Genomic DNA, 24,977 nt, shown 5'->3' with positions numbered 1-24,977 from the left:
ACTCCCAGAAGGCTATTTTCAGTTGAATTCACAAGCCGTACAAAGCCCTGCACACTGCCTCTGCTCCCTTTGTCCCTGTGGACTCGTGCCAATGGACCACGAGGAAAAGCAAGGCCCCATAGGACTAAACACCATCCCTGCTCTCAAGAAGCCTTGGTAGAGCTTCCTAGAGAGGCTAAGACTTATCACCGAACTGGTAATTAGCAATAGGTGACAGTATGTCATCAGATCTACAGAAGTGGTCCAGAGCAAAGGTGACCTCAATTCAGGTGAGGGAGAAGCAGTGTTGAAGTTACAGGACATGTCAGAAAGCAGAGGTTGTTTACTCTGGGTTGGCTGGGCTCTTCGGGAACAAGGGATCCCTAAATCTTAGCAGCTTGAACACAGTTGGTTTTTTCCCTCGTTGGCACCTGCCCATCATGGGTTGGCTGGGTGCTCTGCTTTGCATCTTCCTGTGTTCAGGATCAAGACATTTACCCGAGGGAAGATGGCGCAGGAATCATGTGTGAGTTCTCAGAGCTTCTGTTTTCCCCGTTTGATTAGGTGAAGCACATCGAATATCCAGACACGGCTTTCAAAGGAGAAGAAAAAACAATCCTATCCGATACTCAAGAGACGAACAAAAAATGTATAGTAAACAGCATGAGATTCCCACAGGTGGAGTCTGCACCAGGTCCAGGAGCCTCATCTAAAGACATGCATAAGGAGGGGACCAGGGACTTTGCTAGGGAGGTTTCCCCAGCAGAGAAGTGAAAGAATTACAAGCAACAAAAAGAGGTTTTTTATTTTATCTATCTGTCTGTCTGTCTATCTATCTATCTCGTCTGTGTATGGGGGGAGGGGCATGTGCATGCCACAGGGTATGTGTAGGGGTCACAGGATAACTTTGTTGAGTTGTCTGAACCAGGCTTTTTCTTTTTGGCCACCAACCAGCTCCCAAATCATGGAGACTTACTAGTTTTGAATGCTCAGCCTAACTTAGGCATGTTTCTGGTTAGGTCTTTTAACTTAAATTAACCTGTTTCTATCTACCTTTTGCCTCGGGGCTTACTGCCTTTCTTACCTCAGTGTATCTTATTTTCACTGCTTCTGGATGTCTGGCTAGCGGCTGCCTGCCTTCTTGCCCCGAGCGTCTCCCTCTCTCTCTCCTTCTCTTGTTCTTCTCATTCTTCTTTTTTTCTGAGCTTATATTTCTCCTTCTATTTATTTTCTGTCTGTTAGCCCTGCTTATCCTTTCTCTGCCTAGTTCCTGGCCAGTCAGCTCTTTATTAGACCAATCAGGTACCTTAGGCAGGCCAGATGAAACAGATGCAACATAGTTTTACATAATTAAACGCACATCCTTACATCGTTAAACAGATGCAGCATAAACGAAAGTAACACACCTTTACATGGTTAAAGTAATAATCTGCAGCAGAAACAAATGTAACACATCTTTGCCTAGTTAAAATGATATTCCACAACAGTGGTCTCCTTCCAAGTGTGGGTTCTGGGGATGGACCTGAGGTAGTCAGGCTTGTATAACAGCAACTTTCACCCACTGAGGTATCTCACCAACCCATGGAGGAGTTCGTGCCCTGAGTACTCAGGCACTTAAAGGTGGGACGTGGGGAATGCGTAGGTGGCAAAGCTAGACGGAACTGTGTATACTGTATTACGGAGTAGAAGCTTTATCGGAGGGTCAATGTTTTGAGATTAGATCAATAGTGTGACACTAAGATTGGTTAGAGGATTTTTATAGTGGTCCAGGTAAGAGCTGATAAAGATATTCTAAAATAAAATTGCAAGGGGCTAGAGAGTTGGGTCAGCAGTTAAGAGCACTGGGGCTCTCCTAGAGGACCCAAGTTCAATTCCCAGCACTCACATGACAGCTCCCAAACACCTGTAACTCCAGTTCCAGGGAATCGGATGCCCTCTTCTGGCTTCCACATGCACTTGGCACACAGACATACATGCAGGCAAAACATCCATACACATAAAAAAATTAAAATTAAAAAATATAAAAAATTTAAAAAATGAAATTGCAAGATATGATGACAAATCAGATGCAAAGACATGAAAAATGAAGGATAACAAGCCAGGTGTGATCATGCATGCCTATAATCTCAACATACGGGAGGCTGAGGCAGGAGGATTATGAGTCCAAGTCCAGCCTGGACTACACACTTGGTGAGCTCAAGACCAGTCTTGACTACATCCCAAGAGCCTGTCTTAAAAGAAGGAGGGCGTGGAGAGGAAGAAGAGGTGGAGGAGAAAGAGGAAGAAGAAGAGGAGGAAGAGGTGGAGGAGCAGGAAGAAGAGGAGGAAGAAGAGGTGGAGGAGGAGGAGGAGGAAGAAGAGGAGGAGGGAAAGGAGGTGGAGGAGGAGGAAGAAGAAGAAGAAAAAGGATAGTAGCTGTTCCCACCAGAACTGTTTCTCCATGCTCTTAGCCACTCAGCTCTGGCCCAGACTTGTACAACCTGAGTTAATAAAACAAAGCCTGAGGTTAGCGTGTGCACCTTCTCAGCAAAGTCTTTGAGCATCTTCCTCTTCATCCCAGTTGCTCCTCAGATTATCCTTCTGACCATATACAGCACTTCTCCCTAAGATGTCTGGCAAGCACACTCTCCTCAAGCTCATGAATGAATGAGTGCATATACACCTAACACTGGAAACCTGGGAACTAGTGAGAGAAATAATTGCTGTGTACCATGACTACACAAAGCCTGTGTTCTCTCTCTCTCTCTCTCTCTCTCTCTCTCTCTCTCTCTCTCTCTCTCTCTCTCTCTCTCCCCCTTCCTCCCTCCCTCTCTCTGTGTCTCTCTCTGTCTCTGTCTCTCTGTCTCTGTCTCTGTCTTTCTCTCCACTTCCCTCCCCCCTTCCCCTCTCTCTGTGTGTGAATACCTAATAAACACTTTTAACATTTGGTTTGCTTCTCCCATGCTCTTGCCTCTGCTTCCTGTTCTTAGAGCCAATGCCACAGGCTCCCAGTAGTCTCAAGTTCATTCCCTGAGTCCTGTCTTACAGAATTATAATAAAGCCACCCTTCCTGATCCAGGGATCCAGCCAGCTCTGGGTTCCTGTGCTACTCCCTGAATTATGTCTATAAAAGTGTTTAGTCTCATGTGTCTGCCCAGTCCTATGCCCTAACTCTTCAATGGAAAAATTTTGTGATCCGGTTGATGCCCATCTAATTGGAAATCCTTTTATTTAGTCATAGATGAGCTTGGACATGGAGTCAGCTTCATCTCTGTATTGCCATGCCTAGCACAGGGCTAAAAACACAGCAGAGTTTCAACTTCTGCTCCTTAAAGGATGGGGCTGGGCTGGGAAAATGGCTAGGCAGTTCAGGGTACTTGCTGCTATTGCAGAGGACCCTGGTTCAGTTCCCAGCTTACCATGGTCAATAACTCTGGTGCCAGGGCATCCAACCCCCTCTCTGGCTTCTGTGGCCCACATGTGGTGCACACACATGCATGCAAAATACTTGTGAACATAAAATAAAAATCAATAAATCTTTTTTCAAAGCATGGGGGTTTTGATGTTTTGAAACAGTGTCTCATGTAGCCCAAAGTAATCTCAAATCTGCAGTGTATCTGAACTTTTGATCCTCCTGCCTCTGCCTTTTGAGTGCTAAGATTCAGGCGTGAGCCATCATGCTCAGTTTTATGCAGTTCCTGGTATAACCCAGGGCTTTCTGCATGCCAGGCAAACACTATCAACTGAGACATATCCCCGACCACCAAAAGTGTGGTCTTTGGCATTAGATCTCTGCTCTCCAGTTTAGTATGTGACCATGAGGCAGCCCCTTAAATGACTTCCAACAACTCCTGCCTCTTTCGTAGTCCTCTCCTTGAGCAAACTTTGGGAGGGGCTTTAGCTTCTTCCTCTGTAAAACAGGAATAATAACAATACCTAATTCATAGGATTTTTTAAAAATGAAGATTACACATAAAGAGGTTATAGATGCAGTTTAGTTGATAGAATGTTTGACTGGTATGTAGGAAGCCCTGAGTTCAATCTTCAAGCCCTGAGCACTGCATGACCAGCATGATGGTACACACCTGTAACCCCAGCACTGGGCAGTGAAGGCAGGAGGACTTCAGTTACAGCAGGAGTCCAAGGCAAGCCTGGGCTACATGAGACCCTGTCTCAAAAGAAAAAAAGTTCTGGGAATAGTTCCTGGTACATACTAAACACCAGCTATCATTTTTGCACTTCCCAAACCCAACTTCCCCGGGTCTGTCCAGCTCCAGTGGACGTCTCATGGCCTGTGTCACTTCCCTCTCCATTCAGAATTATCAGGCTGACTCCAGACAAAGTCTCATCAATGGGAAAGACAGTGGACGACAGGCCTTGGTCTGACTCCCAGCTCTGCCATTCATCAGCCCTGTGATTGTAGATAGATGGATTATTTCATTTCTTGGAGACTTTGTTCCTCACATATGGAATAGGGCTCTGGTAATTTAATAAAATGTCTGGCCTATAATGGGCAACTGAGTAGATGAGTATTCGTCATTATTATTTAACTTTTAAATCATTTCTATAAGTAATTAACCTTTAATTTCTTCATCTGCTTAGGCTGGAGAGAGAGATGGCTCAGCAGGTTAAGAGCCCTTGTTTCTCTTCTAGAGGACCCAAGTTCAGTTCCCAGCACCTACAGGTCGGTTCACAGCCATCTGTAACATGCCCCCTTCTGAGCTGCTCAGGCACCAGACACAAACATGGAACACACAAATACATGGATGTTTTGCATATTCATACACACAAAATAAAATAATAATAAGCAAATCCAAAAGTTAATTTCCTCTTCCATAAAGTAGTGGTAATGGTACAAACAAAGTGCTTGTGTGAAGACTAGAAATGATGTATGTTAGAGCCTGGCAGAGCACAGAGGACATGGAGGATGCTCAAAAAAGCTCCTAGCAGCAGCTGCTAGTATTGATAGTGCCATTGTTATTCCACGTAAAGAAAAACAAGGTTGGGAACAACTAGTTGGCTCTCACTGTTCAGTGCTGAATGGAAAGTCGCCCGGAGAAGCACTCCTCAACCCCCATCTTTTATTTTTAAAAAAATCACATTGACAAACATTGATTTCATTTCCAGTGACGGGAGTCAGAAATAGAACCAAAAAGGAGACAGGAAGGAGCAGAAAGAAAGACGAATGACTCATGGCTACTTGAGGAAGGAGACCATGTCATCAAGAACAATCAAGTCACTTTTAGGTAATGGACCTTCTGTGAGCTCTCCACATCAGCAAAGCATTATGCCCGAGAGCAGACACCGGAGTGAGCTAGCCACTGCTCTGGCCCTCAGCATCCCTGTCAGTGTGCAAGACACACACATGGACAATGCCAGGGAACACATACATGTGCCAGGTGCTTTCATAAAGCCCCATTCTGGGTACCGGGCTTTCCAGTGGCCAACACTTCTATCTTCCCGGGCACAGGTTAGAAATCACCTACAAAGCTTAAATGAAATCGTATGTACAGAGTGCAGGCCCTTGGCTAATATTTGCTCCGACACAGACTTCATATCTTGATGATTCCCTATGTCACCATCACATGCCACCCTCATTTGTCCTCCATATTTCTGCTCATGCCACTCAGTGCCACGTGTGCCCTTCCAGCCTTTCCACTTAGCTTGATGATCAGATTGTTGGATTCTAAAGTTAAAAAAGAAAATTCAAAGTTATTTAGTCTACACCCTCACTCAAAAATATTAACTTTACTAGCACATTCACACTGAGTATTTCCAATGTTGGACCCCACCACCTCTCAAGGCATTCTATGGATGGACACTTCTGATCATTAAAACACTTCTTCCACTTGCTGAACTGAAATCTATGTGTGTAGCTTTCTATCTATTGATTTAACTCTGTTCTCTGGAGACAGAGAACAAACACAATGCTCCACTCATGGATCATTTCTCCAAATGTTTAGATCCTTGTGTTTGTTTAACTCTTTGAGTTTATTGGGTTTCTTGCCATTATCTCAGCTAAATCCCTGTGAGAAAAGGGTCAGTATCTCTACCCCTCTAGAGAAGTGGTTCTCAACCTTCCTAATGCTGTGAGCCTTTAATACAGTTCCTCATGTTGTGGTGACCCAACCATAAAATTATTTTGTTGCTACTTCATAACTGTAATCTTTCTACTCTTATGAATCATAATGTAAATATTCATGTTTTCCAATGGTGTTAGATGATCCCTGTGGAAGAATCATTTGACCCTCAAAGGGGTCATGACATGCAGGTTGAGAACCACTGCTCTAAATGGACAGTTGACGCCTGATGCAGCAGAATACAGGCAATTGTGAAGATATTGTTTAGGTTATTGATTAGGCCTGTCTCCTAGATGATTCTAGATTCTGTCCAGTTGACAATTAATGTTATCACAGGGGCCTAATAAAATTATGTCTTGGGGTTGGGGATTTTTTTTAGCTCAGTGGTAGAGCGCTTGCCTAGCAAGCGCAAGGCCCTGGGTTCGGTCCTCAGCTCTGGGGAAAAAAATCAGGTCTTATGTCTCCAAGACACCAGTGTTCTTTTCACAAGGCAACATCAATGACTTTCAGTCACCTAAAACAGGACCTTGACAATTAACAGATTGATCAGAACCATGAAGGGAACTTGAAACCCACTGAGAAAGACGTTTAATTTAACCCTGAAGGAATAGTATTTCTATCTCAAATATCTAAAGGGTCAAGGAGTTGACTTTCTCCTTTTCTTTTTTTTTTTTTTTTTTTTTTTTTTTTTTTGGTTTTTTCGAGACAGGGTTTCTCTGTGTAGCTTTGCGCCTTTCCTGGAGCTCACTTGGTAGACCAGGCTGGCCTCGAACTCACAGAGATCCGCCTGGCTCTGCCTCCCGAGACTTTCTCCTTTTCAATTTCAAATCTTTGCTGTGGGTTGTTTGGTGACAAGATAGCTAAACAGTGCTTAAGTCCATGGTGTCTGTTTGCCATGGTAGATGAGCCTGCATTGGATGTGGGTTCTGAGGCAAGAGGGGTCAGGGAAGCCCATCCAATTGGAGCCTTCCTAGTACTGTGAGGCTCACACTTTTCCCTCAGAGCCCACTCAGCTCAGTAAAGGAGCTGTCCTGACCATCCTGGCCATCAAACGCTCAGGAACATGCTTTCTTGGGAGCATGTGCATCTCCTTTGTAGCACTCATCCCCACTGTAATTTCATATTTATTTGTATAATTACTTGATTAGTGTCTGTCTTCCCTGCCAAGCTGCAAGCGCCATAAGAACAGGATGTCTGGTTTTGCTTCCTGTTGGATCTCCAGTGTCTGGTCCAGCACTTGCACAGCAGGCTGGAGTGTTCTGACAAATCCTGTTGGAAGGATAGATTTATTGGATGCCCTCAATGTTCTGGATGGAACTCAGGAGTGCCAGATGGGTTTAAAACTCACCTCTCACCACCTTTCTCTGTGTCTAAGGCCTTTCCTGGATTCTGAATGCTCACAGCTTCTCAAAGGATAGAAACCCTTCACGGTTTAGCTCAGACTTCCCCTTCTAGTTCCTTCCATCTCACTCCTTGACAGAACAACAAGCTCCAGGTTTGCCTGATTACTGTGTATTATTCACACCCCTGGGCTTCTACTGATCTTTGTCTGATGTTTCTTTCCTTTCCTTTCTTTTCTTTCTTTCTGTGGTAGGGTACTGGAGTTTGAACCCAAGGCCTCATATATGCTAGCCAAGTGTTCTACTACTGAGCTATATCCCCAGCCCCAAGTCTCTTCTCTTCTATATACAACCTTATGCAAAAGTTTTCTGTGATGCTGGATGTAGTGGTCCATGCCTTTAATCCCAGCACTTGGGAAGAAGAGACAGGTAGATCTCTGAGTTCGAGGCTAGCCTGATCTATAGAGGGAGTTACAAAGCCTCTGGGTGGGTGGGGGGAAGCAAAAATTTATCTGATTCTTTCACTAAATTACACACACACACACACACACACACACACACATACACACACGACAAAGAGACTTTGTTCTCTGCCCACCTATAGTTTGGTACCATATCCTTTCATACATTATATTATGAAAGTTATTGGTTTATTTATCTATCTTCTGTTTCAGGCTATGAGCATTTTGAAGTCAAATCAAACATAGCTAAATCCCAGATCCTTAACTATAGCACATGGCACATAGTAGGCATTTAATAAGAATGCTAGTGAGAACCTTAAGGGCTGGCTAGGTACTGAATTAAGAAAACTAATTTAGCCAGGCGGTGGTGGTGCACACTTTTAATCCCAGCACTTGGAAGGCAGAGGCAAGCGGATCTCTTTGAGTTCGAGGCCAGACTGCTCTACAAAGTGAATTCCAGGACAGCTAGGAATGTTAAACAGAGAAACCCTGTCATGAAAAACAAAAGAAACAAACAAGAAAACTAATTTAGAACTCATTTGAAAGAGTGTGTGACATCATATACACTACCTCCTCCTTCTGGTCCCTTTTAGTGTTATTGACAGAGGCAGGAAAGAGGCAGGTAGTGGAGTGTAGCAGGCTTTCTTGGACCACCAGCCCCCAAATCATGACATGGAGACTTACTATAATTGTAAATGCTCCACCTTAGCTTAGGCTTGTTTCTAGTTACTTTTAAAAACTTAAATAAACCCATTTCTATTAATCTATGTGCTGCCCTGAGGCTCATTTACCTCATCTATGTACTGCCCATCCTGCTTTCCTGCTTCCTCCATGTCTGGCTAACTGGCACTCCACTGGCTGGCTGGTTCCTCTTTTCTCTCTGCTCGCCAGCCCTACCTGTCCCTCCTCTGCCTAGCTATTGGCCATTCAGCTTTTTATTAGACCAATCGGGTGCCTTAGGCAGGCAAGGTAAACAGCAACACATATTTACATAGTTAAACAAATATTCTTTTCCACAATGGTGGAAGAACTGGTTCCTTACTAAGCTTAGTGAGTGGATACCTCTGGATCCTCCATCCCTGCTTCCCTACCAGAAACTTTTCTTTCTTTCTTTCTTTCTTTCTTTCTTTCTTTCTTTCTTTCTTTCTTTCTTTCTTTCTTTCTTTCTTCTTCCTTCCTTCCTTCTTCCTTTCTCTATCTCTATCTCTATCCCTATCTCTATCTCTATCTCTATCATCTCTATCTCTCTCATTCACCCCCTCCAAGCAAGTATAGTGGGCAGAAATGATGAACAGGTAATGAGAGTTGTGGTTTTGGGCTCCAAGCCTTTCAAGTTTTGTAACTTCTAGGAGCTAAGGCATTATGTCCCATGGGAACTGGAGGGAAGTTGGAAGCAGAGAGAGGTTTAGCAGAGCCCTGAAGAAGCGAAGGGCCGAGTTAAGGAAAAGGTCCTTTGGATCTGGCTTGGTGCTGTGTTCTCCCGCTCTTGGCAGCATGGACCACACCCTAGCAAACCCTTCAGTTTATTGAGCTTCTGTTGCTTCCTCTCACTGACTTCTGACACTGACCCATGAAGCAGACTTTTAGACCCCGGAGATACCAATCCAAGAGCACACTCAGGCTCTTTATTATACAGATAGAGAAACTGAGACCTGGACGTTTAGTAACCTTCTCAGGATCCCATAGCTACTGTTTTTGAGATTTTATTTATTTTTATGTGTATGAGTGTTTGCCTAAATGTCTATCAGTGCACTTCAGCGCCTTCAGGGGCCAGAAAATATCAAAAGATTTCTTGAGACTGGAGTTGCAGATGTTTGTCAACTACCATGTGGGTGCTGGGAATCAAACCCAGGTCCTCTGGAAGAGCAGCCAGTGCTCTTAACCACTGAGCCAGTGTTCCTGCCCTGCGTTATGTACTTCCTGATTTGGCTGGTACTCAAATTCAAATGTTCTGACTCTGCTGGTTAGTTTTCGTCAGCTTGACACAAACTGGATTTATTTGGGAAGAGGGACTCTCAATTGAAGAATTGCCTCCATCAGACTGACCTGTAGGCAAGCTTGGGGGGCCTTGTTTGATTGATAATTGATGCATGAGGGTCCCGCCCACTGTGGTCAGTTCCACCCCTGGACAGGTGGTCCTGGGTTCTGTAAGAAAACAAGCTGAGCAAGCATGGGAAGGAAGCCTGTCAGCAGCATTCCTCAGTGTCTCTGCTTCAGTTCCTGCCTCCAGGTTCTGCCCTGCTTCAGTTCCTGCCTCGGTTTCCCTCGAGAATTAACTGAACCTGTTAAGACAAACTCTCTCCTCCCCAAGTTGCTTTTGGTCACGGTGTCTACCACAGCAATCTAGAATTGACTCCACAGCCAGTGTTTCTTCTAGCACTACATTCCATTGCCACTACTGATTTACGGGCAAGGAAGTTGGATTCTGAGGACACATAGGTAGTAATGGCTAGATCCTTGAGGTCAGAGGGCAGGAGAAGGATTGCTAGGATCCAGGACTGAAAATGAAAAAGCACTTCCCTGGTCTCTGTGAACAAGTAGGATCCTATCTAGGGTTTGAAGTTCAGGTCAGAGGGTATCTATCCTGGGAAACCCTGAAGGGCTCAGTTTCAAAATATACATTTCATCATTCTTGTTATTTAGTTTACATTTGGGGTACGCACATGCCACACGGTCTGGGTGGAAATCAGAGAACAACCTGTAGAAAGGAATCATTTCCTCCTTCCCTCATGTAGAGCCCAAGAACCTGACTCAGGTCTTCAGGCTTGGCAGCAAGTACCTTCACCCACTGTCCCGTCTTGCCAGACCTCATCATCATTCTTTTTGGCATCCACAGAATGCATGTGGGTCTTTATTTTAGCAACAGCAGAGCACAGACTATTAGAGATAGAAGATCCCTGTGAGAACATCAATTCCCTATGCATTTACTGAGTTTATACTAGTGGATAAGACCTTCCCTACTCTCAGAACCCACACAGGGTAGTAGGGGAACTTGCCAGTGCTCGGAAATCCTGTGATAGGTATACAAGAGGTCAGCATCATTTTTTAGATGAAAATCAAAAGTTCAGTGAGATGACCGCCTTGCATTAATTTTAGCCTTGGTCCCTGATACAAAGTCCTTTTACAACTCAAAAATGTTGACAGGTGTGACTGCTAATTCCCATTAAGATGCAGGCACCAAATGTTGCCTGATGCAGGTGAACTGAACAGAATGTCACAGGCTTCCTTTCACTGTTACCAAAGCCTCTGGCTTGTCTTAGATGGTCAGTAAATGCATGCAGAACGAACCAATCGAGCACCTATATCAGGGATTTGCCTCCACTCCCACCTGTACTTCTCATTTAGACAGGAAATGGGGCTGCGCCTTGTTATTTCTGTACCTCCAATGTTAAACAGCAATGCTTAGCACCTGGTAGCAAAAATATAAATCCACAAAGAAATGAATGAGGGAAGGGAAGATAGTATAATGCCTCGGCTAAGTAGCATCCCCAAACCCTAACCCCTTTACTGAGACTCTTCTGCTTGGCCTCTGTGACATGCAGGTTGCTGGTCCGTCCCTTTTTTGTTGTTGTTTGCTTTTTGTTGTTTTTGTTTTTTGTTTGTTTGTTTGTTTTTGGAGACAAGGTTTCTCTGTGTAGCCTTGGCGGTCCTGGAACTCACTCTGTCGACCAGTCTGGCCTCGAACTCAGACTCACAGAGATCCCTGTCTCCCAAGTGCTAGGACTAATGGTACCACCACCCAGCCGGTCCTTCCCTTCTCTCTCCCCTGTGCTGGCTCTGTGTCCTATACTGGCCCCTTATCCTCCCCAGTCCCTCACTTTCCAGTTACAGATGGAAATTTCCAGCTGTCTGCTGCACATCTCCACTGAGTCTGAACCCTTCCGACAGGTACATGGTTATTGACTACTCATCATCATCTGTTTCTTTTGTGGCTTCGTCATCAAAGAAGTCCTCATGAGCACCCACACATGTCTGGGCACAATGCAGGGATTCTAGAGATGTGTGTTGAATAAACCATCACCCGTTTGTACTCCCAGTACTTCACAGGGACAAATTTAGCCTCAGACCTACCAGCCCATTTCCTCTCCACTCCTTTGCCTCCAAATTGACATCAGCATCACTCACAGCATTCTGAGGAGGCTCTCTGAGGAATTCACATGATTTACCACCTGCTGTCTCCTTTCTATGACTCACCCAGCTCCCCTTCAAGACAGGAAGACGCAGGGAGAAGAGTGGGGTAGAAGGGGGGCCAGGAGGAAAAAGTCAAACCTAGAACAAGATTATACTTAATATCTCCTGAGGTCATAGCAAGCACAAGGAAATGAAGAAAGTCAGGTCTGGTGCTGGGAAATTACAGGTGATAAAAATAGCACTCTCTGTCAAACGGATGTTCTCAGAAAAGAAATGGTTAATTAATAAAGAGATAGTGAGTGTTCAATAAGTAATCAGATCAGTGCAATTTGAAATAAAGGGTTTTGATTGTTTCAGTCCACTGAATTCACTAAACTAAAAAAAGATACTATTAGCTGCCCACAAAGGTAAAGTAAAATAGGGATTTCATCACTGAGTAAGGGAGGGAAATGTAGCAAAGGTTTGGCATGCAGCGGTGATCACTGCAACATGATTCACAACAGCTCCGAGTTGGAAAGTAGTTAAAATGACAGAGTACGGGCAACACTACGCTTTGGGGGCCAAAGGTTGGGCTTCCTTCTTTGACTAGTTCAGAGTGCTGGACATGAGAAGCAAATACTACTGAGTGATGAATTAATGAATGACTATGGTACATCCTTCCCATAAAGCAAAACGAAATCATTAAATGAATATTCATTAAGACTTTCTATTAATATTAGCTATGCTCATGTCACAATATCAGATAAAAGAAAAGGTGAGGTATAAAATTGAATACATAGTATGACCTCAACTATGTTAAAAATTCAGAGGAAGGACACAGAAAAGAAGTCAATGGAGATACTAATAATAGGCCAATGGGATGGTTCAGCAGGAAAGGGAGCTTGCCACCAAGTCCAACAACCTGCGTTCAAGCCCAGGGGCCACATGGAGGGAGAGAATCCACTTCATCAGGTTGTCTTCTGGCCTCTTCCAGTGTGCCATGGCTTGTGCCTCTTCCACAGAGAATAAACAAAAATGCAATCAAGTATTAGTAATGTTTTCTTTAAGGTTGGCCATAATTTAAAAATATTTTGTATGTATGTAATATGTGTATGTGTGTGTGTATGTATGTGTGTGTGTGTGTGTGAGTGCCTACATGTGAGTGCGCACGTGCATACATCTGTGTGTGTAATTGAGGAATAGGTGTACCACAGCATGTGTGTGATGGTCAGAATGGATGTTAATCCTTAGCTTCCACCTTGTTTGATAAAGGGTCTCTTTGTTGTTTTTTCTTTGCATACTCCAGTTAGCTGGCCCTTGAGTTTCCAAGGATTCTCTTGTCTCAATCTCCCATCTCCCAGTAATAGCACTGGGGTTATAAACACCCAGACGACATGTCTGGCTTAGAACATGGGTTCTAAGGGTTTGAATTTGAGTCTTCATTTGCATGACAAGTGCATCTACCCACTGAGTCATCTCTCTAGCCTGCAAAATATTTTTAATGAGTGTATGTTACTTTTATAAATAAGAAAAAATCCCTAGCAAGCCCTGGCAGTTGCTACTGTTATTAGTAGACATCCAGAGAGAAGGAACTTGGAGAAAAACATGGTTAATATGCCTCAATTAACCATGAGCTACTAAGTGTTATAGCTAGATGGTGGGTATATACACTATCCATCTATCCATCTTATTATTATGGTCATGTACTATTTATTCTCCCTACTTGAGTGTATGTTTGAATTTTTCCACAATAAACAGCTAAAAAAGAAACACCACAAAAGTAGGTAGGCTTGAAACATCTGGGGAGAGCACAGACAGTTCCATTTTGGGAGGGGTATAAAACAGTTTCATGGATTTTCAAAAGCCCATTTTTCCACGTTTAAGCGTCTCCGAAACTGGGGTGCATCTTACAGTTGCTAGCATCTTATGTTCTCTGAAGCATATGACGTAAAGGTGGGGAGGAAGTAGCGAGTGATGCTGCAGCTAGAGTTCTGAGGCCAAGGCACATGGACACTGCCCTGAAAAGAACAGGACAGTGATGCCCGACGTGGGGCTGTCACCCAGAGCACATTCGGTGACTGTGTGGTAGCTAACAAGGTGCGGTTGGAGTGCCGTTGCTTAGATCAAGGATCAGGGGACATGGACTTGTGGGGGAAGCGTTTGGACCCCACCCCACCCCCCACCCCCAGTCATCCCAGTCCTCTTCTGCCTCAGGCTGTTCTTACTCCCATTTTCCTGAAAGCAATGATCATCTCCCCAGAACCTACACCAATGCCATGACAGACACCCTCTGCTGTGCTATTCCAAAGCCAAACCCGCAGCTTGAGGTCTGGCCCAGGAACCCTACAGAACTCGTTTCCATATGGAGACGCGAGGAGTTGTGTATACACAGCAGATGAGGGATTCAAACAAGCTCCCGGGACCTCTGGGACTTAACTAGAAAGAGAAGTCAGGCATCCAGGATCTCCAGCCTACCCTGAGCTGTGCTTCCCCTCTGGTGGCATCGCTGGCTTTCTTTGGGGAGTTGGTCAGAGTCGCCATAGCAGACAAATCCCCTGAGGATCATTTGCATACAGGTGCCAGAGAGGTCTAAAAATAGGATCAGCACTCAGCTCCAGGAAGCAAAAGCCTTGAAATGTATTTACAAGGGAAGGGAGACAACCATTTAAGGGAGGGAGGGAGGAGCCTGTCAGAGGCAGCCTGGGAAGAGCTAGGAAACGCAGGTGCAGGCTGGTTCCAGGAGACCCAGTATGATTTAATCCCACTGCTCATCTGCTTGGTACACTTAAGATCAACACCCTCTTCCCTGGACTTTGGATTCTCCATCTCTAAAATAAGGATGTTAGACCGGACGGTAAATGTTAGAGCCGCTTCTGGATCTAAGGAGCTACATGCTATAGGACACCGTGACTATTACAAATTATCAAATACTGATCGCCAACATGGATTGAGGCCATACTATCAGGAACCATGACAAGTGGTTTCCAGGCAGTGTTGCTGCAACAGTCCTCAGAAACAGACTCTGAGTTGAGCAGTAAATCAAAGAGAAAGTTCAAGAGTACTTGCCAGTATTCCAAGCTGAGCGTCAGGGCTCAAGAGTGGTACACTGTCTTCCCAAGGCTAAGCTGCCGCACTCTGGCTTTCTCACTTCAGGCCCCGAGGATCATGCCACCCCTCCCCAGTCTCCTCTTCCTAGTTCTGGTCACCCTCCCTAGGTCCCCAACAGTGTGTTCTTAACTGGCTCTGTTTCCTTTGCCTGGAGCAGCTGTAGTCCCAGGCCTCTCTGCCTGTCACTCAGAATTCAGCTCACACACCTCCTCCTCGACGATTCCATTTCTCTCCAATACCAGTGGGCAGACGTAATAACGGGGTGCAGCTAGTTAAAACGGTGTATCGGGCACTCTTCCCGAACCCATCACTTCCTGAGAGGGGTTCCTTTTTCACACTCGTACAGATGACTGAGGTTAAATGCCTTGCCTAAGATCACACAGCAGTAGAGACCCTAACCAGGGGGTCTGACCTCACACACAGCCCTCCTAACAGCCTACTCCTCTCCTGTCTTCTCAATGAATTGTCACAGTGTTTGTCCCCTTCACTAGACTGTAAACTCTACTCTTGTTTTGGTTAGTTAGTTGGTTGTGAATGAAAGAACACCTTCCTGGGAGGTCATTTGAAACAGCATACCTGGGGGGCAAATGGGGCAGGAATCAAGACCGAACTGAACAGACAAGTCCATAACTCTGTATCCTAAACCTCTTTGGGAACAAGGTCACAATTTTTTTTTAAATCTTTTTTTTAGCCCTATGCACCTAGGTACCCACTTCTGTTTTCATATCAGGTATGGAATCACCTCTGCCAAGAAGCTTTTTTTTTTGGACATGGTCTTTCTTTGTAGCCATGACTGTCCAGGAACTCACTTTGTAGATCAAATGTCAGGATTAAAGGTATGTGCCACCACCCCCAACCCAAGAACTATCTTAAAATTATCCTTACTCTTATCTTTTAATTTTGGTATTCCCTCTCTGCAGCACTTACTAGTCCCTTAATTGTGTGTGCGTGGGGAGTGGGGTAGGGGGTGAATGTAAACACTATAGGACTACATCAGTCTTCCTCTACCACTCTCCACCTCTTACCTTGAGACAGGATCTTTCACTGAACTTAGAGCTCAGTGATTTGGCTAGACTTGCTGGCCAATGGGTCTCCAGGATCCACCTGACGGCACCCTCCCTCATACTGGGGTTACAGTGCATGCCCAGGCTTTCACATGGGGATCTGGGCTTGGTCCTCATGCTTGCACAGTAGCTCACACACTGGGCCCCTCCCTATTTACCCCTCCAGCCCCTCCCTACTTACCACGTAAACACCGTAAACACCGTAAGCTCTTAACGGGGAAGGGCACCGCAGAGGGGCAGCAGAAACGCTAGGGATCTGAGGACCGAGTGCACTTGAGTTCAGACTCCAGCTCTGCCACTTCCTAGCATGTGACCTTGGACCCGTAATTTGGCTTTCTGAGAACCAGAATTAACTGAAAAATAGTGCGATCAATAATGATCTTTTCTGGGCACTGCTAGGAGGGTAAAATGAGTGTTGTGACACTGCTTTGGCAGCTGGAGAGCTCTGTACACACGTGAGTCATGTTCATTCAGCTTACAGTTTGCCCTCAATCTGCTGCTCTTTCCTGAGGAGCCAGTCAGCCTCGGATTCCTCAGGAGTGGGAGGGGCAGGGAAGTGTGCAGAAGGAGGAGCCGGAGGAGAGCGCCTGGCTAGAAACGGCAGAACAAACTTCCACCAAAAGGAAATTCAAAGGCTAATTATGACTCTGCTGGTGGTAAATTTCCAGGCCAGGCTTTGGGCTTAATCACTTGACGCAGCAACACACTGGTGAGGGAGAGCTCTGTCCAATGAGGACATCTCTCTCTTCTTACAAAGCGACACCTCACGGTGGCCTGAGCAGAGCAAATCCTCAGAGTCACCGCAGGCTTTCTCTCTTCACTTGTTCGTCTCCCTTTCCTTCCTTATCCCTTCCCTCCCACAGCTAGAAAAAGAAACTGGAAAGTTTAGCTTGGAACCCTATTAGAAACTGTCAGCCTTGGGACTGGGAAGATGGCTCCATGGTTAAGAGCACTGGCTGCTCTTCCAGAGATGATCCGGGTTCCTGGCATCCACATGACAGCTTACAACCATCTGTAACTCCAGTTTCAGAGGATCTGATGCCCTCTTCTGGCCTCTGTGGGCACCAAATATGCACATGGTATATGGACATACACGAAGGCAAAAACACCTGTACACATAAAATACTAATAATAAATTGTCAGCATTGCCCAGCACAGTAGCATGGCCCTAGATACTTCGGCGGTTAAGGTGAGAAGATTATTTGAACCCAGAAACTCAAGGCCAACTTGGACAAATATCAAGACTTCATCTTAAAAATAAATTAAAAACAAAAAAGAAACCAGTTTCTGCAGAGGAGGCTGGAACGAAGGCGGTAGAAGGCAGAAGCTGATGCCTAGTGTCCTCTTCAATTGCTCTCCACCTAATTTTTTTGAGATCTCTCTCTGGGGTCTCTCTTTGGGGGTTCTCATTGATCAGCCAGACTGGCTGCTAGTGAGCTCCAGGGATTTGCCCGGCTCTGAATCCTCAGCACCGGATTACAGGTGTATGCTGCTGCACTTGGCTTTTTGCAGGATGTCGGGGATCTGAACTTAGGTTCTGAAGCTTGCACAGAGATCCTTTATCCACTGAGCCATCTTGCCAGGCCCTAGAATCCTTATTCTTGACAAGGTCCAGTGCTTGGTGCTGGAGATACAGGCGTGAGTCGGGCCCGCCCACTGCCCTGGGGAATTTCAGTCTAGGGAGAAGACCTTGTGTTCCAGACATTTGCGGAGCAGCTGGCAGGTGTGAAAATTAAGAGGGCTTTAACTCGGGCTGGAGGCCCAGAAGAGATGATGCCTGGACTGAATCTTTAGCATCAAATGAGGGTTTTCTGATAGAGGATGAGAAAAGAGGACTGAGAGGATGACGAGGGGGGAGGGGACAGCCTGGGCAGAACATAAAGGAAAAAAGTCACAGTCAAGACAAGCCAAAGGAGAAGGGGCAATTAAGTATAAGTGGTATTCTGGATGAGGTCCTGGGAGAGAAAAAGGACACTGGGTAAAAATGTAAAGAAAATTATATAGCGTCAGGGAGATGACTCAGTGGGAAAAGGGGTTAGCTGCACAACCCAGGTGACCCGAGTCTGATTCCCAGAGCTCACAAGGAGAAAACAAAAAGCAGGTTCCATGCCTGGAGTCTGGAGTCCTAAGACTCCTGCGGTGAAACTGGAGGCAGAGGAGGAGATTCACACAGTAACCTGCCCAGGGCCAGAAATAACCAGAGTCAGACTCATTGTCTCAACACAATGGGAGGAGAGAACTGACTCCGGAAAATTATCTTCTGGTCATGTATACACCCACACACAGAGTCACAGAGGAGAGGGAGGGGACAGAAAAAAACTGATATGAATTATGAACTTAGTCAAAATGTATTGCTATAACAACATGCCATGCTAATGTAAACTGGGACTAAGAGGGTAAAGTGAATGAGGAGCAATGGGAAGTCTGTATTATTTTTGACATTTTTATGTAACTCCAAGAATGTGTTTTGTTTTTGAAGACAAGTTCTTTTTTTTTTTTTTTTTTTTTTTTTTTCCAGAGCTGAGGACCGAACCCAGGGCCCTGTGCTTGCTAGGCAAGCGTTCTACCACTGAGCTAAATCCCCAACCCCAAAGACAGGGTCTCATATAGCCCAGGGTGGCCTCTTTGTGTAGCTCTGGATGATCTTGAACTCCTGATCCTTTCTCCTCCCAAGTGCTGGGATTACAGGTGTGTACCATCATGCCCAGTTTAAGACTGTTCTATTTATTTATTTTTAAGTACCTTGTGGGCTGGGACTGGAGGTGTAGCTGGTGGGCTGCCAGAAGGGTAAGTAAAGACGGCCGGGCAGAAGAATTTTCTGTGTATTGATGGGCAACCATGCCTTTCAGACCCAGACACACACACACACACACACACACACACACACACACACACACACACCACTGGCACGAGAGTGATCAGAGAGCATTTGGAAAGAACAAGACTCAGAGCAGGAAGCTCTGTTTGGGTTACTGCTGCAGTCTAAGGGTGAAGTACTAGGAATCTGACAGGAAAGGGAAAGGAGACAGCCAGGCCTTGGCCCTCAGAAGAGGGCTATGGATGGAAGTGGAGGAGCACACACTGGTTAATTCCCAACACTTGGGAGGCTGAGGCAGGAGGGTCAGAAATCAGACCAGCTATAGAGAGAGTTCAAGGCCTGCCTGGGGAACATAAGACCCTAGATCAAAGGGGGGGGGGGGAGGATTCTGGAACAAAATTGAAGAAGGCTGAAATATGAATGTAAAATTAACAATTGGATGAGTAGAATGCATGCCTTAGTTCTGAGCTGGAGAAAAACTGTTGCTCAAGGGGGAAAGGAGAGAAATCCCCTTGGACTTGACCTCCTACCCACCTGGGCCTGAGCTCAGAGCCTCTGCATCATTCACAGAGTCTGCAGACTTCACAGAGGAAGGTGAGAAGCACGGGGGGGGGGGGGGGGGGGGGGTACAGAGGAGCTTTTCCAGCAGCTTCCGGCGGTCACCTGGCAACCCAGGTGTGGGGCAGTGGTGTAGGGAAGGAGGCGGCTGCAGAAGGAAGGCATTTCAACTCCTCAGCTGAGTGGCCTCCAATGTTCCCACCCCTTCCCTTAGCAACACAGCAGGCAGGATCCAGGAAAGCCTGAGAACCCGGCCTCCACAGCAGCTGGACAGAACACTGCTGCTGTCTCGATCGTCCACTGGCACAGGGGAAAAGCAGTCAGACCACCTTCTAACTTCTCATGTCTCTGCTGATGACTCTACCTTATCCAACCCGAGGCTTGTGATCCTAAAAGTGACAGTGGCCACTTAAGACCCAGTCACACAACACAACATAGTAGGACAGTCAACGCTAATTCTGGTCCTTCCCTTGCTGTGTAAGTTCATGCTTGAGTGCTGAGCACCTGTAACAGACACGAAGCCAATGCCTTTCCTTGTAGGGTCTCATTTGGCCTTTACTGAATACCAAGAAGCTGCCATTAGTATTTGTGTCCTGCTTTATGGCCAAAGTAGCTGAAATTCAGACACTGCTGGTGCCAGGTATCCGTTCTGCTTAGGCCACAGCTGAACTGACTGAGCCCCATCTCATCTTGTGTCAATCATTCAGCAACTCCTTAGAGCAGTAGTTCTCAACAAGGGGGTTGTGACCCCTTTGGGGGTCAAGGGTCCTTTCACGGGGGTCATATATCAGATACCCTGCATATCAGATATTTACATTATAATTCATAACAATAGCAAAATTATAGTTATGAAGTAGCAATGAAATGATTTTACGGCTGGGGTCACCACAGCATGAGGAACTGTATTAAAAGGTCACAGTTTTAGGACGTTGCCTTTGAGGTCCCTGCATCAAGCGCTAACTTGGTTAATTCACACCTACACACCAGGGTTGCTCACTGTGGTACTGACTAGAATCATCTCTAAAGTTGTAGGAGAACAGGGAGGCTGATAGACAGGGGGCCTAAAGAGCTAACAGACGATAAGATGGAGTGGGTAATGTGTCCTTTCCAGGGAGTATTTTCTTGGAGGTTCCAAACTTTAGCCCTGGCTGTGTGTCTCTCAACCTCCTGTGAGGTGCCCAGGGTATCACTGAGCAGTGAAGGGAGCTGGGTGTGAAAAGAGCACAGACTGGGGCGGTGGTGGCGCATGCCTTTAATCCCAGCACTCGGGAGGCAGAGCCAGGCGGATTTCTGTGAGTTCAAGGCCAGCCTGGTCTACAGAGCGAGATCCAAGACAGGCACCAAAACTACACAGAGAAACCCTGTCTCGAAAAACCAAAAAAAAAAAAAAAAAAAAAAAAAAAGAAAGAAAGAAAGAAAAGAAAAGAGCACGAACTTTGGTGGTAGACAGCTCTAACTTTGAATCCCAGCTGTGTCATTTATTAATTTCTGTAAGAGTTGGTGAAAGCCCTTCTCTGTTTCCCTATCTGTCATGTGTATCATTCGTGTGACGATCACACAGAGGATAAAGGGCCAGAAAAGCACCCACATATATACTGGCTGCACAGTAAGTAGAAGCCTCCTTAAATTGTTTTTTTAAATTTTTAACTATGTGCGTATGTGAGTGCAGGTGTCCACAGAGTCCAGGGATCCCCTAAGAGCTAAAAAGTACAGGCTAGTGTGAGCTGCTTGATGTGGGCACTGGGAACCAAACTCAGGTCCTCTGCAAGAGCAGTAAAAACTCTTAGACACCGAGCAATCGCTCCACCTCCAATAAATATAATTCTTAATATTTTCACAATTTACTGAGTGCTTTACTAAAGCCCTTTGTGTGTGTGTGTGTGTGTGTGTGTGTGTGTGTGTGTGTGTGTGTGTCTGTGTCTGTGTCTGTGTGTGTGTGTGTGTGTGTGTGTGTGTGTCTGTGTCTGTGTGTGTGTGTGCTGCATTCCAGGCATGTGTGTGGAGGTCAGAGGACAGCTTCTGTGGTGATTTGAATAAGAATGGTATCCATAGACTCAGGTGCTTGTCTGAATGCTTGCTTACCAGTTGGTAGAACTGTCTGGGAAGGATTGGGAAGTGTGTCACTGGGAGTGGGCTCTGAGGTTTCAAAAACCCAAGCCAGGCTCAGTCTGTCTGTCCATTTGTCTCTGTCTCTTTGTCTCTCTCTGTCTCTGTCGCTCCCTCTCGCGCTCTGCCTGCCTGCAACTTGTAGATCAGATGTGAGCTCTCAGCTACTGCTCCAGCGCCAGGCTGTCTGCTCTCCGCTGTGATGATAATGAACTAACCTATAAGTAAAAACTATAAGTAAGCCCCAGTGCTTTCTTTTATAAATGCTGCCTTGGTCATGGTGTCTCTTTACAGCAATAGAACAGGGACAAAGACTGCTTCGATGCTGGCTTGCTTTTCTCTTGATTTTTGCTTCTCATTCCAGCCAGCTGGCCATGAGCATCAAAGCTCACACCTCCACCTGCCTCCCCGCCTCCACCTCCCCCCTCCCCACAGGAATGCTGGGGTTACAGGCACACACTACTGCAGCTGGCTTTTTGAGAGTCCCGGGATCCAATTGCAGGTCCCCACGCTTGTACATCAGGCACTTCACCACCGAACCATCTCCTCAGCTCCCAGAGCCCTTCCCTATAATACGTAAAGCTATAAACAACAAGACAGAGAATGTAACACGGCGTATGATAATTTTGAATCAGACAGACATTGGTTCAAAGCTGGACTCTGAAACTTACCATTACTTTGGTGAACTCGAGTTAGCAACCAAACTCCTGTACACCTCCAGTACTCAAGCAATTACAGCACCTGCCTCCAGAGACCGGGGATGAAGTGAGGTGACGGAATCACTGAGCACAGTGCTGGCATGGAGCCACTAGTCAGCTCCCATCAGCCTGGTGGGAGGCTTTATTAAGCCATCTTCAGGTCAGGGCATTTTACATAAACAGCATCCGCTATGCATCGCCACAGTGATTACGGATGTGTTACATGGAGAGGGACAGCATGTGTCTAGAAGAGTACTTCTACTGTCTCCAGGGCTCAGGGCACAGGTCTAGAGAGAACAAACCCTCCGCCACTCACACACAACCCCTGTCAGTCCCGGGGCATCTGTCTGCATTATAATTGGTTTTGTTTGGCCCCTTATCTGTCTGTCCACGTCAGTCCTGGCAAGAAGCCCAAGCGTCCCAGGCCACCTCTTATCACCGGGCTCTGCCACACAGCTCATAATATTCTCTTAAAATCCTCCGTTCTAGCCTTATCTCCTCCCCTCTCTTTTTGTCAACAGCCTCATCTGAATGTTTCTTTCCCCTCCTTGCCGCAACTGAAACCCAGCTCTCTCTAAGGACACACCTTCCTCCAAAGACTCCATATTGCTGGTTGCTTCCTTCCTCATCATCCTTGCATGGCTAAGTCGGAACGTGGCCTAGATGTTGCTTCTCGCTCCTGCTTGCAGCTTCTCGCTCCTGCCCAGCTTCTCACTCCTGCTTGCAGCTTCTCACTCATGCCCAGCTTCTCACTCCTGCTTGCAGCTTCTCACTCATGCCCAGCTTCTCACTCATGCCCAGTTTCTCACTCCTGCTTGCAGCTTCTCGTTCCTGCTTGCAGCTTCTCACTCGTGTTTGCAGCTTCTCGTTCCTGCCCAGCTTCTTGCTCCTGCCCAGCTTCTCACTCCTGCCCAGCTTCTCACTCCTGCTTGCAGCTTCTTGCTCCTGCCCAGCTTCTTGCTCACGCTTGCAGCTTCTCACTCCTGCCCAGCTTCTCACTCCTGCCCAGCTTCTCACTCCTGCCCAGCTTCTCACTCCTGCTTGCAGCTTCTCACTCCTGCCCAGCTTCCCACTCCTGCTTGCAGATCATTCTGCTTCTCTCCTTCACAAAGCAAAACACACCCCCAGCTTATATCAGGAGGCTATGCCACCCATGGATCCCTCCACTGGCCAGTGAACAGTGGCGGGTTCCACCTGGCTACCTCCATAATTCTCGGTGGTTGGAATCCACCAAGAGGAGCTTTCCAACACCTTGGACTCTCATTTTCTGGGACTCCTTCAATGATGCTGCTCTCTAACCCCACCTCAGCCACTCTAGGTCACACCTGCACCTCATCAATAAGAGCAGGAATTTCAAGCCTCCCATCCTAAAACCACTAGGACCTTTGCTGCCCACTCATCAGTTCTATTTCAACCATCTTTATGCCCTACCACCTCTTCACTGTCCCTCACCCCTGTGTCCCTCCTCCCTCTCTGTCTGTCTGGAATCCTGTGGTCAGTTATAACAATGACTTCTCTGCCCACATCCCTGCCCCTGGCTCTGCGGACCCTTTGCTGGCTTACCATACTCAACACTTTTCTCAACACCAACTCTTTGTCTATTCTGTGCCTATATCCACAGAACAAGGACACGTCTGGGGGAAAGCACAAGTGTGCTTCAGATTCGTGAATACATGAATGCCAATGTATTATCATTAATTTCAAGTGAAGTCGTAATGCTAAATGGCAATCAAATTACACTTCCCTAGTCTGTTCACCCCCCCCTCGATGGTGTCCTCTCTCTTCAAATCTCTAATCTCTCTCTCCTACCCTGAATCTTAGATCCGATGCCCTTGTTTCCTCCTTATTCAAAATAACCTCTACCAGCACGTGCAACCCTGGACTGCACCTGTGTCCAAGCCTTCTGCTTTCTCCCTGCTTGCTGGAGACACAGTGTGTGCCCCCAGCAAGAATTCGCCCTCTCTTCCTGAACTCATCCCCTCTCAGCAGCTCAAGGATACTGTTCCAGGCATTCTCTTTCTATCCTAGGTTTCTGCTTCTTTTCTTTCCACGTGTTATCTCCCAGTCTTACCAGGTTTTCATCCCAACTATGAAAACTGCTGTATCGAGGTTACTAACATCCTCCATGTTGCTAAGCCCCATGGTTAGACCTCTACTTTCATATCTATAACCTTTTAATTCCACACAGTTGGAAGTTCCTTCCCCTTTAAAACTATCCTTTCTTGGCTGCCAAGATACTACATTTTCTCTTTCTTTAATCTCTCTTGCCAATTCTTCATCTTCCCAGCATTATTTCTCATTATGTTATGTTTTTTTGTTTTTGTTTTTGTTTTTGAGCAAATCTTATGGAGCTCAGGCTGACATCAAGCATACCATGTAGCTGAGGATGACCTTGAACTGACCTTCCTGCCCTCATCAGAGTGCTAGGATTATAGGTGAGCACCACAATGTCCAACTCCCTTGTTGATTTTCATCTGTCTCATAGTTTTAAACATTTACTCGGGGTGCTGGGGACTGGATCCAGTCTTATAGTTTCAAGTACTGTCTACGTGGGAATCTGTATCTGCAGCCAGTCTACATGGGAATGACTTGTTCATCTGTATTTGCAGCCAGGACTTCTGTCCTAAGCTACTGATGCACTAATTCGGCTGCTTATTCCATATAGCTACTTGGTTA

General features: G+C 46.1%; 1 protein-coding gene across 1 annotated transcript in view; it reads right to left on the bottom strand.

The window, feature by feature from the left end:
- Rab3b (RAB3B, member RAS oncogene family) overlaps positions 1 to 24,977 on the bottom strand; it is a 57,523-nt gene that overhangs the window by 21,753 nt on the left and 10,793 nt on the right. The window lies entirely within an intron of this gene.

This window comes from Peromyscus eremicus, chromosome 2, assembly GCF_949786415.1.
Source record: "Peromyscus eremicus chromosome 2, PerEre_H2_v1, whole genome shotgun sequence".
Lineage (NCBI taxonomy): Eukaryota > Metazoa > Chordata > Mammalia > Rodentia > Cricetidae > Peromyscus > Peromyscus eremicus.
This window is presented reverse-complemented; position numbering and strand designations above follow the sequence as displayed.